Below are 15,164 nucleotides of genomic sequence, written 5' to 3' on the forward strand. Positions count from 1 at the left end.
GAGCTTCCTGGCTGCTTTGTTTACCTAAGCAAGCCTGGGCAATGGTGGGCGCCCCTCCCCCAGCCTCGCTGCCACCTTGCAGCTTGACCTCAGACTGCTGTGCTAGCAATCAGCGAGACTCCGTGGGCATAGGACCCTCCGAGCCAGGTGCGGGACACAATCTCCTAGTGTGCCATTTTCCAGGCCCGTTGGAAAAGCGCAGTATTAGGATGGGACTGACCCGATATTCCAGGTGCCGTCTGTTTCCCCTTTCTTTGACTAGGAAAGGGAACTCCCTGACCCCTTGCACTTCCCGAGTGAGGCAATGCCTCGCCCTGCTTCGGCTCGCGCACAGTGCGCTTCACGACTGTCCTGCACCCACTGTTAGGCACTCCCTAGTGAGATGAAACCAGTACCTCAAGCAGAAATGCAGAAATCACCCGTCTTCTGTGTCGCTGGGGCTGGGAGCTGTAGACAGGAGCTGTTCCTATTCGGCCATCTTGGCTCCACCTCATTTTGAATTTTAGTTCCCGTAATCCCCACACGTGGTGGAAGGGACCCAGTGGCAGGTAATTGAATCATGGGGGTGGTTTACTCCATGCTGATAGTGAGTGAATTCTCACGAGATCTGATCATTTTACAAGGGGCTTTTCCCCCTTCACTGTGCATTTCTCCTTCCTGCCACCATGTGAAGAACGACATGTTTGCTTCCCCTTCTGCCATGATTGTAAGTTTCCTGAGGCCTCCCCAGCCCTGCAGAACTGTGAGTCAACTAAACCTCTTATGCTTTTGTACAAGCAGGTGTAATCAATTCAGTATTATTTGTATAAGAACAAATTGAAAACAATCCAAATGTCCATCAACAGGAGAATGAATAAATAAAATAGTGTATATTTATTCAAGGGCACACTAAATAGCATTTAAGGCTGAATGCACTAAAGTTATATCCATCAACATGAATAATTTTCAACACCATAATGTTGAATCAAAAACAGCTGAAGAATAAGTATAGTATTATGCCACTAATAAAAAGTTTAAAATTTAAAAAAAACTATATGATACACTATCATATATTTTATAATCATATTATAGTAAAAGTACAAAAACATACCTGGAAAGGATAAATATTGAATTCATCATAATAATGGGGAAAAAATTGAGATCAAGGAGAAGTTTGTAAGGGCAATTGATTGCCCCAATGTTTTATATCACCAAAAAATATCTGAAGCAAATATGGAATCATGTTAAGACTTAATAAAGATGTGTGGTAGATATATATGTATACTTTACATTAACAAGTATTCATGTGTGGATGCTTGAAATCTTTCATAATTTAAAAAACATTTTCTAAAACAAATTAGGTTTATGATTTTTTAAATGAAGAGTCTTCTCTGTTTTTTAAAATCACATTAATAAACATAAAATATAATTAAATTGATGTTCCTTAAATTTAGATGTGGAGAAGAATTAAAATTTTAAAAACAGAAAAATTATATTGATAAAAGGATTCTCTTCAGAGATTGAGGCAGAGGAACAGGCATTTCCCTGACATCACCAGAAACATTATACAACCAGAGAGAAATACTCTGGGATGATTATCAACATTGACACTGTTCCATTATTGATCCCAGCCCACAGCCTACTTGTTTATTAGTGAAATTCACCATGGTTAACTCACATTGATGACTTTGAAAAAAAAGAGAAGCATCCTAGGGGAGAGAGATGGAACGGGGATGAGAAGAAGGTGCCTCATTGTGAATGAGGACCCAATGGCATAGTAGGAAAACCGCCATGCTATGTTTAAGCCCTGAAAACTTCCACAAAATATGAATAGGAATTAATCTTCTTTCCTACTATAATTTAAATTCAGTGAACTTTAATCTTAAGTGTGAAGTCTAAACTCTTTCCTAAGAAGTTTTTTGCATATATTGATTTGCCACACATATATCTAATTTTTTGTTATTAAAGAGATAGTATTATATTCTTCAAATATAACTAATGATTCCTTGATTAATCAAGAAAAGAATAAGCAACGCTTTTGATTCCCTTCCTTATCTTTTTATCTAGCTCTCATTTCATTATTAATAGGACAGTTCCCAGAATGTGAGCAGAAAAAGGGAAAGGATATTAAACATAATTACAGGAATTTTGACATGAGTAGAAATTGAAGCTATTAAATATTTTAATTTTATGGTAACATTGATTTTATGTATTCATTTTCTGTATTTTATTCTATCCCAGCAATGAACTTATAGTTAATTTTGGTATTAAGTATCCCATCATATTTATAAATGCCCTGCATATTATTTACAAACACCTTATGCCAGAGATGGAGCATTTGAGATGTGGATCAGTTGATGAGCTCTATAATCTGGTTCAAACTCTATCATCCCTGATACTGCAAACCGTGTGGTCCTCCTGTTAGTGGAGCTCAGTCCCATCAGGATGCTCATCACCTGCAGCAACTCAAGAAGAATCAGAGGGTAAATGAGATTAAGACAGGGTACTGCACTTGATCTAGTGGGAATATGTATATTAAATAAGTAATTATCAAAGTAACAGGATATTTAAAGTGACCTTTTTCCTGGGACTCAAATCTAAGGACAAAGATAAGTCACACATACACACATACAGCTGAAAGTGGACCAGATAAGTCCTCGGGGCTTATTAAGAATCATCCAATCTAGTTTTACAAAAGAAAAGATGACTGAGAGCAGAGAAGGCTGAGAAATATACTGGCAATTTACGCAGGGAGGGGTGAGTAACATGATTTCTCCCTCCAGAAGTAAGCAGGGATTCCATGAGAATGTCTCCTAGATGTTGAGAAACAGGCATCTCCACACCTTGGCTGGGCATCTGCTTAGGCAAAGGGCTGCTGATCTGCCCTCTGTCGGGTGGGGGTAGGAGAGAAAAGAACTGGGAAGACAATAGCAAGGCAGATTGCCACACAGAGGAGCAATCTGTTCCCCACTATTATGTGCACCAAAGATGCATGACTCTTCCTTGCATGGCATCAAAGAAGGGGTCCCACCTGAGCCATGTTGCACATGTGCCATGCCAGGGTCTGGTCTGGCCACCCAGGCCACTTTCACACACAGCAGTGGGGCGTTCCACAGAGGAGGGAGGTGAAAGAGGGTTCTAAGAGGTCACAAAGAGATGATCTCCCATAAAGAAAACTGCACAGTGGGGACAGAGCCCACTGAAGAATTCACAGCACTAGAGAGAGCCCACAGTTGTGTGTGTGTGTGTGTGTGTGTGTGTGTGTGTGTGTGTGTGTGTGTGTGTGAAGTTAGGGCTAGCATTAGCCAGTGGAACCAGCATTAGCCCAGAGAGGAACTTCAGCTGGAGCCAGAAATTCAAGAGGCCCCCTCACTGCTCTCCTGGCCCTTTTTTCCCTCCCCAACCCAATGGAGCTAGGGCCAGACGAGGGGGGAAGAGATGTGAAAGAGGAGGGGCCCCTGCTGAAAACCTCAGGTCCCAGCTGGGGATGAGTGTTGGGTGGAGGAGAGTAGAAAACATGTTTTAAACTGAACTGGTATGGATTTTTAATAACTGAAAAGGATTAGAGACCTAAGAAATCTTCCTGAGATGTAATTAAGGGATGAAACTGATAGAGTTAAGAAAAATTGATTAAGGTGAAAATTAAAATAAATAAAACAAAACCATGTCTTGTTCATCCCTGTACCAAGTTCAGACTACACAATAAATGAATTGCATAGATTGGCTGGGTGTTGGGCAAGAAGCCAGGGTGATGTGGGAGCATGTAGAAATGGCCAGTGCAAGGGAAAAATTGTAGGATGAGGAGGAATTAACCAGGCAAAGGTTGGGAACAGGCTGAAGCCAGGAGAGAGGAGTAAATCCAAGGAATCATGGCCATGGCTGATATGGCTGTATTGCTCCACTGATCCATTAGCTCAACCACATTCAACAGATAAGCCAACTGTTTGCTGAATTATTTTTTGTTCCTATATTCCTCTGCACTCTACCTTCACCGTCGAAGGAGTCAACCACATTCAGTGCCAATTTTTAAAACAAGCCCAAGTTGGAGGAATTGTATGTAATGATTAAAAGCACAAGCTGTAGAGGCAAAATGCCCAAGTTCAAACCCTGACAATGCCACTTAGTAACTGGGTCCTCCAGTTTCCTCATCTGCAAAATGGGATAACAATAGTATCTTCCTTTCAGCATAGTTGGAAAGATTAAATGAGGTAGCTAGTATAATGCCTGTCGTTTAGCAAAAGTGCAATAAATGACATTACATGATTAACTGATTAATGTATGGCAAGGCCCTTTAAAAGGTAAATTACAGATGTCTAAGGCATTATCATGCTTGAGTTTTGACTGTATTTAAAGCCATGAGACAATTCTCTCATGGACGTAAACTTTCTGAAGGAAAACATTGAGTATTTGTGTGCAGGTGCTGCACAAAACTCATAGAGCAGCGAGAAGTCTTGAGAAAAATTCCAATTTGCTTGACAAGAAATTTATTCTCACATGGCTATTTGAAACATTTTCAATATATGAAGCATAATCAAACACATAAATACATATATAATGGCCAATAACCTATAAGCAGGTACAAATAATACACCTTGAAGTATACATAATGAATGTATTTCACAAATGAAACTTCATTTTAACATTCTAATGAAATCAATCTATTGCTAAACTGGTATCAGGGTTACTTGAATCATAACTATGCACATAGTAGGTGCTCAATAAATCTTTGTTGAAGATAATGGCAATGTAATGACTCCTGTATATTCAAGGAGATTTTTTTTTTTTTGCCTCCATAAATGACTTCTTTCAAACTGGTTTCCAAGTGTGTTTACATCTTACATGAATTCCATTAGTACAGGGCCACACTGAATCACTGTCATATGTAACCTAAGGACAAAAATCAGAATCACTATTTATTTTTTCCTGAATCTTGTTAAAAATAAAACTGCACCATGAACTTTGAACAAATCTAATGCATAAATACATATTTCAGGTGATTCAATGCCAGCATATCCAATTCAAATGCCATCGTATTATAAAACCAACTGATGGCCATCATTCGTGTACGCTCTCAATACCTGTGAGTTACTTCACATCCCTTTCCATTTTTCCTTAAATGGAAGAAACTGAAACCTAATAATCAATACTTCCTTCTACCCACCCTAAAGGAAAACCACTCTGAGCCTGCAAGCCAACAGTCACGAAGTTGCCATCATTTTATGAGCTCTGTTGCCTCGTTTAGGCATTCAGTCTTGGTGGCCCGGAATTAGTACCTTGATGCCCTCCTCAAACAACTAGAAGTATTTCCTGCAGAAAGCCCACGATCTGCCTAAGAAGGAATCGTCACCAGATAAGCCATGATGCATATTTCGTCAGTGAAAACAGTTGAATAAAAGCAAACTTCAACCTTCAAGAAAAAAAAAATTGGAAGCAACATATGTTTTGTTTTGTTTTGAGACAGTCTCGCTCTCCCCCAAGCTGGAGTGCAGTGGCGCTATCTCGGCTCACTGCAAGCTCCGCCTCCCGGGTTCACGCCATTCTCTTGCCTCAGCCTCCCAAGTCGCTGGGAGCACAGGCACCCGCCACCACGCCTGGCTAATTTTTTTGTATTTTTAGTAGAGACGGGGTTTCACCATGTTACCGGGATGGTCTCAATCTCCTGACCTCATGATCTGCCCGCCTTGGCCTCCCAAAGTGCTGGGATTACAGGCGTGAGCCACTGCGCCCGGCCGGAAGCAACATATGTTAAACAGCAGAAGTATACACTTGTCATCTATCTACTGCACACTTATAAGCTCTTGCCATTTTTGACATATGGAAGTATGCCATTTTATAGAAATAGAATGGCCCCAGTCTAGAAAAAAAGTGGAGGAGGTGAATTAGAATAAGAGAACTTCAAAATGACGTGCAGTTTGGCCTGCACGATTGCAGATGATGAAAGAGAGAGAGAAAATATACAGAAACGTTTTTATTTATATAGAGTTAGTGGTACAAGTGTAGCTGTGCTACATGGATATATTGCATAGTGGTGAATTCTAGGCTTCTAGTATACCCATCGCCTGAATAGTGTACCTTGTACCCAGAAGGTAATGTTTTGTCCCTCACCCCCTTCTGACCCTCACACTTTCTGGAGTCTCCAGTGTCTATTTTTCCACTCTATATGTTTAGACCCACTGTAGAAACATACTGAGATGGGATTAACAGATGGGCCACAAGGCTAAAAGATGGGTCGAAAAGCTCAATTATAGTACAAGCCAACTCAAAAGTACTGATTGAGTTCTTAGGTCATCAGAATGTGCCAGATAATGACATTGCTCATTTCCTAAGGGTTTACTCTGCTGCAGGCACTGGGTCAAGCACCACACCTCAGCTTTTGGTGTAAATTATCCCACTGAATCTTCGGAAGCTTTTCATCAGCTCAGAGGCTCAAAGCAGTTCAGAGGGAAGAGGGACGCTTAGAGGCATAAGCTGACATACCCTGGTAAATGGGGTCCATGGGACAAGCTCCAGACTCCTTCCCCCAAGAAAGGTATCAGGGCTTCATGATTTGTGGGATTGGGATTGAGGCAGAATCAGTGTTGTGTACCCATGAAATATTGGGACAATTTTTCTGCACACTCTTTGATTGACAAGATGCCTAATTTCAAAAACACTACCATGAATTTAGAAAATACTTTAATGAAATCTTATTTTCTTAATGTATATTTAAGACTGGTAATAGACATACGATGTCATCATGTAGTGACTCAGGTGACAGACAATGCCTGATACATGCAGAGTGCCCATCTAGCCAAGCAATAGGACCCAAGGGTGCTGGTGGATAACAGAGTGCAGACAGAAGTCCCAGACTCCACATTCTGGCTGGGTATTCTTGATCACTCTGAGCCTCAGCTTTCTTCTTCTGGAAAATGAGGGTGGTAATACCTCATAAGTTACTTCAAAGATGAAGTAAGGTGGCATGTATTAGGTTAATCATGGAAAATTGCTTACATAAACAACCATTTTTTACCTACAAGAATGGCAGTTTCTATGCTTCAATCTATTACACATACCAGACTCCACACAGTCTGACACATTGGAAGGATTAATTAAATCCTAGTGGGGTGGAATGATGAGGAGTTACAGGTTCATGGACCCTTAAAAAGAACTCCTTCCCACTCCTCTGCCCACCCAAGAGTCTACGGCCATCAGTAGAGAACAGGAAGCTGAAGAATCCACTAGAAAAGACTTTATGCGGCCGGGTGCCTTGGCTCACACCTGTAATCTCATCACTTTGGGAGGCCAAGGCAGGCAGATCACGAGGTCAGGATATCGAGACCATCCTGGTTAACATGGTGAAACCTCGTCTCTACTAAAAATACAAAAAATTAGCCGGGTGTTGTGGTGGGCGCCTGTAGTCCCAGCTACTCGGCAGGCTGAGGCAGGAGAATGGCATGAACCCGGGAGGCAGAGCTTGCAGTGAGCCAAAATCACACCACTGCACTCTGGGCGACAGAGCAAGACTCCATCTCAAAAAAAAAAAAAAAAAAACAAAAAGACTTTACGCAATTGGTTTTGCTACCACAGATGACACTGTTGGTTAGATAGAAAGTTGAAGTGGTTAATAAGGGCTCAGTGTTGATTGAATGTATTGCATGGGTCACCTCTGCCTTGTGGCTGTGCAGGTAGGGATTGGCACCATCAACTAAGCACATTTCCATTGCACTTGAAACTCAGGTGGGCAAGAGGAGGACTGAAGCAGGGCAAGGGTGGTAGTACCTCTATATGGCCTCACATGGAAAAAGCCAGCCAAGGATGGGTGTAGAAATTCAAGATTTCACAGCCTGAAGAGCTCATGCAGGACACATTCCTGGGATGCTTTTGTTGTCATCAAATCTGTCCTCTCTTTCTTCCTTCATAGCAAAAACTGTCCATTGGTGGATCACTATTGGATTCTATTCCAGATGGTAACTTAGTGAAGGGAGAGGAAGAAGGAGGGCGTCATGCAGGAGGGCAGGTAGCCGGGTTCTAGGCTATTGATTGACATAGCTCCTACTATTTTATTCTAAGTTTGGAAGGTTGTTTTGTCCCACTTTTTGAATATTATCACAAGTACAAATTCAGGATTTGTATCAGTCAGGCACCACCTGCCAGGACTCAGTACAGCTTATTCACTGACAAATACACAAATCCCTTGATTTCTTCCTTTCCCTGCCATATAGAAAATGCATTTGTCAACATAAAAAATGCTAGGAAGCAAATCTTCAGGAATAGAAATTAGAGTAAGTTTTATTTATGTTTAATAGTCATCAAGGTCTTACAGTATATTCTTAATAAGCTTCCTAATTTTCTGATATTTCAAAAACCCACAAAGTGACATTTATGTAATAATCTTAAAAATTATAGTTGCTAGTATAAAATCATTTAAATATCATAACCTTATAATTTACCTTATTGTTAGCTTGGTGCAGTACTAATTAAGAGATTCATTCTACATATACAGTACTTTTTTGAGGGTCTCATGTGAAAATGAATATCTAATTCATGTCATTAAACAGCTTATAGTTTAGTTATTTTCAAACAACGATACATGAGAAAATATAGAGTCCATGGCCCTACCCACCAAAAGTTCTGATTTAGGCTACCTGGGAGATGGGTGCAGAAATCAGCATTGACAAGGAGGGTGCAGGGTTCATGACACTCGGAGAAGCACTGATTTATGAGCTAGAGAGAGTTGACTGAAAAGCCTTGGGTTACACAGACACATCACTGTTAGTACTTTGAGCTTTTCCCTGAGTTCTCTTACATCATGCAAAGTAACACTAGGTCATAGACACTAACAGCAAAAACCCCTTTCTAAGAAGCTCCTATTTGATTATGGAATGAACGCCATATTAGGACTTACTCATAGCAAAGCTCCAGTTCAGCAATTCTATCTAACGTGAGTAGATATATTTTAAGTCCATTTAATTAAAGCCCATTTCATTTCACACTCTCCTTTGGTGGACATCAACAAGAGACACAAACCAATGCCTACACAGACCTTCACATTCCGGAAGACCAATGTGAATTCTCTGTCTGACATTCTCTTTCCTAGCTCTCTAACCCTATTCCTTTAGCATCTCCTTCTAAGGTTTTTATAAGGTTTGGCTCTGTGTCCCCACCCAAATCTCACCTTGAATTGTAATAATCCCCAAATGTCATGGGAAAAACCCAGTGGGAGGTGATTGAGTCATGGAGGCAGGTTTTTCCCATGCCATTCTTGTGATAGTGAATAACTCTTGTGAGATCTGATGGTTTTATAAAGGGAGTTCCCCTGTACATGTGCTCTTGCTTGCCGCCATGTAAGACATCCCTTTGCCCTTCCTTCATCTTCTGCCATGATTATGAGGCCTTCCCAGCCATGTGGAGCTGTGACTCCACTAAACCTCTTTTTTTTTTATAAATTACCCAGTCTCAGGTATGTCTTTATTGCAGCATGAGAACAGACTAATACTGGTTTATTTCCCAAACCATTGATTTCCCATGTGATTTCCCAAATCATTTCCACTGCTCCTCTCTGGATCCAGACTACATTCTCTAAATCTTAAGATAACTGACATCCAGAGCTACCATTAGCCCATACAGCAACTGTATGTGAATTAGAAAATGGTGCCCCTTCCCAAGACACTTTACTTCTTGTCATAAATTCTGATTTTGTCAGGACAGGTAACTGCTCTCTGCCAGAAGTTTGTCCTAATAAGTATACAAATATTAAATGCCTCTAGTTTACCATGCTCTGCCTGCACTCCACATAGGGTGGCCCTGGAAATGCCTCCAGTTGGCCATGCTCTGCCTGCACACCACACAGGGTGGCCCTGGAGAGCTTTGGGGACATTTTCACTGTTTGTTGAAAATTTTCCACTCTAGGTTCAAACACTGATTATTCCTCCCTATCAATGAAAGGGAGGTAGAATAGATCTTTGGATGGTGATTATGACTTACATCTTCAAGCAGAATTCTATTTTTTCCCTCACTTGCTGCCTTGTGGGTGGAGTGTTTGGAATAAGTTGGATTACTGGGAAATTAGTCTTTTTGTAGGCATCCTATTTATGGGGAAAAAAGGATAGTGTCAGTTCAAGTTCTCACCATTTAACTGGAGAAAAACATAGGGTGGGTAAAATCTGCATCTACACAATGGCAAAGTAATATTTTGTCAAGAAGTAAACTACGGTACCCAGGGATGAGTAATAACGTCTATAGATGTGCCTTAATCTACAAAATGAAGTGGAGAATTAACGCAATCAAGCTTTCTTTCTTTTCTCCCTCCCGTTCTCTCCCACTCTCCTCACTTTCAAAGAAAAGTACCATATGAATAATTGAGGCAAGAGGAGTTTTCTTCCTTGAATAATTCAGGAAATTGCTTCAATTTTCCTCTTCACTTTTCACTACATTTACTTGTGTAGACTCAGACCATATCTACATAATGAGACTCTGTTGCTACAGTACAATCAACAAGGTATTTTTTCTTTTGCCTTAGTTTTTCAATTGATTATGTGACACTTAACTGTATCAACCATACATTGATCTGATTTCTTAAGAGAAAAAAAGAAGGATTAGCCTGGCCATTGTGGCCTTGCCTGCCCCACCCACCTTAGCACTAGGTGCCTGCACCAGGTGGTTGGTGATTTCAAAGCAATGGGGAGTATTCTTTCTAGTAGTATATGTTATGATGTTATTCACAAGGTTGACCTGTTCATTTGTAAATAAGTAGGATCTCAGTTTTAATTCTGGGAAACTGGAAAGGAGATGATGTAAGAATATCTGCAGGTTTCTTTTGAAAGCTAACAGAAAGTTGACTGTCATAAGAACCATTGTAGATTCTGTAGCAGAAATTTGGTTTTGAATTCAGAAATGGCTTTGGGTCACCACCAGACATGTGTCTCAATTTAGTGAGCCTGGCTTATATCAGTAATTTTTCTGAAGCCAGACCTAACAAACTTATAGAATCCTGTTTATTTAGATATTTTTTCATTATTTCAACTGTTTCAACATGTTCGATGCATTTACAAATATTTTAATGTTTTTTCACTCTTGCTGCTATACAGTTCATGGGAACTTTCCCATTTTATTGTTTCTGAGTAATCCTTTCTCACTAATGAAGCGCTCACAAGATATAAAACCAAACATTGCTTAATCCACAGGTTTCCTCTGGACACACATCCATAGTTGTTGGCTCCAAAGGTAGCATTTCCTGCAGAAAATCAAGTACGTTTCTCCCAGATGCAGAGTGTGGCTTCATGTCCCATCCCTGGCTTTATTAAACGTGGCATGAGCCCTGGATGAAAATCAAGCCTGGCCTAGCTGAGTCATCAAATATCGCCACTGTTAACGTCCACATGGCATTTGTGTGTTTACTCTGTGACAATCAATTCTCTGTCCTTGGGTTCGAATTGAACCCTTTGCCTTCCTCCCATTGTCTATTGCTCCCTCCAGCTCTGTTTTTCCCATAATTCAATTTCTTTTTTTCTTTTCTTGTCTTTCCCTTCTCCACCTTCGTTTGTTTGTTATAAACATATTTTTTCTCTTTCAGTCTTTACCTTTTTTGTATCCTCAATATACTCTTTTTCCTTTAATTTTCTTGTTGTAAAAACATTTTTTGCCCGTGGCCCAACCCCAGTACACACAGGAATGCTCTCCAGCCTCTTGGTCTCCTACTGGAAAAGTTTATCTAGCCAGGAATGCTCCTCCTTCAACCCAAACTCATCTCTCCCTGCCAACTGAGGAAGCCCTTTCTCACCTTCTAGGCTCTCACCTCAGCTCTCAGAGGGCAGCAGCCCCACACACTCCCAGTCTTCCTACATGTCATGTGGATTGTTAAGGGCATGGACTTGAGAGTGAGACAGACCTGCACTGGGGCCCCAGCTTTGTGATCGTCGGCAAGTTACATAAACTCCCAGGCCCTCAGTTTCCTCCTCTATAAAATAGGGCAATCCCAATTATTGCTGCTGTGAAGATTAAATGAAGCAATGAATGAGAGCACTTAGCATGATCCTGACCTGCAAGCTAAGGCTGGGTGAACACTTCAACAGGCCAGGCAGTGGCCTAAGCTCAGCGCTGGAGTTATGTCATCTCACAGCAATGCTGTGTGTTACGTATTCCTTATCCACATCCTCTCAATAAGATTGATGAAAACCAAAGTAAGTGTTCTACTGAAGATCTCCATGACAATTACGACCATAATCACTGGCCCCTGGTGAGCAATGGCTCTGGACCAAGCCCACTTGTAATCGAGGAGAAGTGAGCCTCATGGTTACTAATCTGCATCCCAGGGCAGTGTCTGTCTCAGCTACTTGACAGACTCCTCTACCTGCTTCAACCCTTGGAAACTAGATTTGGGTGCAATGAGGAGGGGCACAACAGCCTCCTCATGTGCTGACAGAAACATGGCACCAGGTTGGGTGCGGTGGCTCACACCTGTAATGCCAACACTTTGGGAGGCTAAGGCGGGTGGATCACTTGAAGTCAGGAGTTTGAGACCAGCCTGGCCAACATGGTGAAACCCTGTCTCTACTGAAAATACAAAAATTAGCCAAGTGTGGTGGCAGGCGCTCATAATCCCCGCTACTCAGAAGGCTGAGGTAGGAGAATTGCTTGAATCTGGGAGGTGGAAGTTGCAGTGAGCCAAGATCATGCCATTGCACTCCAGCCTGGGTGACAGAGTGAGACTCTGCCAAAAGAAGAAAGAAGAAAGAAGAAGAAGAAGAGGAAGAGGAAGAGGAAGGGGAAGGAAGAAGAAGAAGGAGGAGGAGGAGGAGGAGGAAGGAAGGAAGGAAGGAAGGAAGGAAGGAAGGAAGGAAGGAAGGAAGGAAAGAAAGAAGAAAGAAAGAAAGAAAGAAAGAAAGAAAGAAAGAAAGAAAGAAAGAAAGAAAGAAAGAAAGAAAGAAAGAAAGAAATTATAATATCAAAAAAAAAAAAGAAAGAAAGAAATGTGGCACCACACTAGGAGCAGCAGGGGAAATCACCAAAAGTCTCAAAACTTACAGAGCAAAGCAAATGCAAGTGTAATTGAGGCTTAACCAGGTGCTGCTGCTTGCCTGGACTGCCCTGTCACTGTACCCACCTTCTATGGGGGCCACCTCTGGTAGACCCCCAAGGACTTAGCAGGACATAGTTTGCAGACTTCAGCTACAGGCAAATGCAGACATTTTCAACATCACTCACAGTAAGATGGCTTTGGAAGTTTAACCTCTGGTCCACTACGGCCTATCCTAAATGAGTAATCAGACCTGCAGGTATTAATTAAACTTATGGTTCTATTTATTGTAGGACTCTGGGGATTGAGCAGACAGCAAATAGCAATAAGTGCTTCTGAATGTTCTCTTTGGCTTAATTACTGTACCATAGTTAGTCCATCAAATTGATGTACAATCAACAAGGTTGTACTTACTCTATACTGCTCATTTAGTGTGAGAATCCCTGGGAGCTGCCAACATCTTTCTCTGATCTCGTCGGAGTCCACTGGAGAATCAAAGCAGGACCAGCCTGTGGAGGTTTTAATCTAGCCTATCACAGATTAGTTTGGCAGGGAGTGCCTCTTCTCCCAGCCAGCATCTTTCTTTTTAGGCACAACCTTGATTGGCGCTGGATGTTCCTCTGTTCTAACCCCATCATCTGATGCAGCCCCAGCAGAACAAAGAGAAGAGCAGGTTTTCCCAGCATCCTCTGGTTTCCAAGGCTTCATATACCACTAACAGGGAACATTAAAAGTATAGATTCCTGAAACCCAAAGGGACCTTGGAAGTTATCTAATTCAAAGGACTCATTTTATACAAGATGAAACTGAGACTAGAGAAACAAAATGGCTCCACTAAGGTCACACAATGTCTGAGTAAGGGAATTTGAAGTTGCGATAGAGACCCACTCAAGCTAACTGAGTTTAGTAAAGGAAGATTCATTATAAGAGTACAGGGGACTCTCAAAGGATTCAGTGGGACCTTGCGAGAAGTGGAATGCCACCAACCTCTCCCCTCTGCTTCCTCCTGAGTGTCTCCCAAGCTCTTAATTCTTGTCCCTCATGACTTCCCAGATTGCATGTGGCTCTGAGTTGCCATGGTACCAAAATCTGATCCCATCTTCCAGCTTCAATGCCTAACACACAGGTCTCATGTCTCTTTAAATTTTGTAAATTGTTTCATTGGCTCATCTTGGGACTAAAGTTCAGGCATGATGATGCAATTAATTGCAGCCGAGAGCATATACCACCTAGGCTCCCTCTTCACCATGGACTGGGGGTGGGGGAGTTCCAACAAAACAATAAGATATAAACGGACACCCAAAATAGTAGTAGAGCCCACACCAATATCCAGATTTTCCAACTCTGCATCCAGGACCCTTCCTACCATATTATGCCAGCTCTAAATTTCAGGCCAAGGATTACCCTTCACTTGAAGGAAAACAGAGTTTACAGCTAGGATTACTTAGGAAATGGTGGTTCTATAACGGTGGCCTTAACAGTGGCTGCCTGTAAAGCATCAAGAAACCATTGCAGCAGTTACCTTACATTTTGATTCCACATCCATAACACAGTTAGAGAGAGAGAAACAGACAGACAGAAAGAGAGAACATCAAGAACAAATAAGAATAATCAAAACAGAAACGCCGGGCTTCCTTCTCCATAATCCTATGAAAACCACATCTCAGTGGCCTTAGCAGAGCCCTTACCTGGGTGAGTAATTGAAGAGATGAGAAAAATGCCTTCACATCACCTTTCTCTCCTAGAAGAATCCAATCATGATTTTCACATTTGATCCTCTAGTATCTAAACTACTTCAATTTGCTGTTATTGTTAAGGAAGGAACAAACTGTGCCATTTTAAATTCAGATTTCAGTTCTCTTTCTATTTCCTCCCTCCCATCAGACTAGATTTCCTCCTACTTAGTGAATGAAGCCAGGTATAACACATTCATTCATATTTCTCTCTTGACCTAACTCTTCCTGGACTTCCTCTTTCCAGAAGGCAGTCTTATCTTACAGGTAAAATAAGAGACAACTTAAATGAACCCATGCAGATAGCAAAAGCTATATATATATATATATATATATATGTATGTGTATATATATATATATATATAGAGAGAGAGAGAGCGCGCTTGGTTTGCTATCTTCAAAAGCAAAGTCATGTCAATGGGAAAGGTACTGAGCTTGTGGTTAGGAGAACTGAGCTG

General features: G+C 41.3%; 1 long non-coding RNA gene across 2 annotated transcripts; it reads right to left on the reverse strand.

The window, feature by feature from the left end:
• Nucleotides 1-2,143: 2,143 nt before the first annotated feature.
• LOC134735771 (uncharacterized) lies at nucleotides 2,144-14,000 on the reverse strand. Of its 2 annotated transcripts, none has more exons than XR_010119228.1 (6): nucleotides 13,961-14,000; nucleotides 11,126-11,191; nucleotides 9,943-10,043; nucleotides 8,604-8,705; nucleotides 7,738-7,929; nucleotides 2,144-2,444 (listed from the first exon to the last, which is right to left on the reverse strand). It is a non-coding gene; the product is annotated as an uncharacterized lncRNA (long non-coding RNA). The 2 variants fall into 2 exon arrangements; XR_010119229.1 differs by lacking the exon at nucleotides 2,144-2,444 and adding an exon at nucleotides 6,638-6,914.
• Between the last annotated feature and the right edge of the window lie 1,164 nt (nucleotides 14,001-15,164).

The sequence above is a fragment of the Symphalangus syndactylus genome, chromosome 2 (assembly GCF_028878055.3).
Source record: "Symphalangus syndactylus isolate Jambi chromosome 2, NHGRI_mSymSyn1-v2.1_pri, whole genome shotgun sequence".
Taxonomy (NCBI): Eukaryota; Metazoa; Chordata; class Mammalia; order Primates; family Hylobatidae; genus Symphalangus; species Symphalangus syndactylus.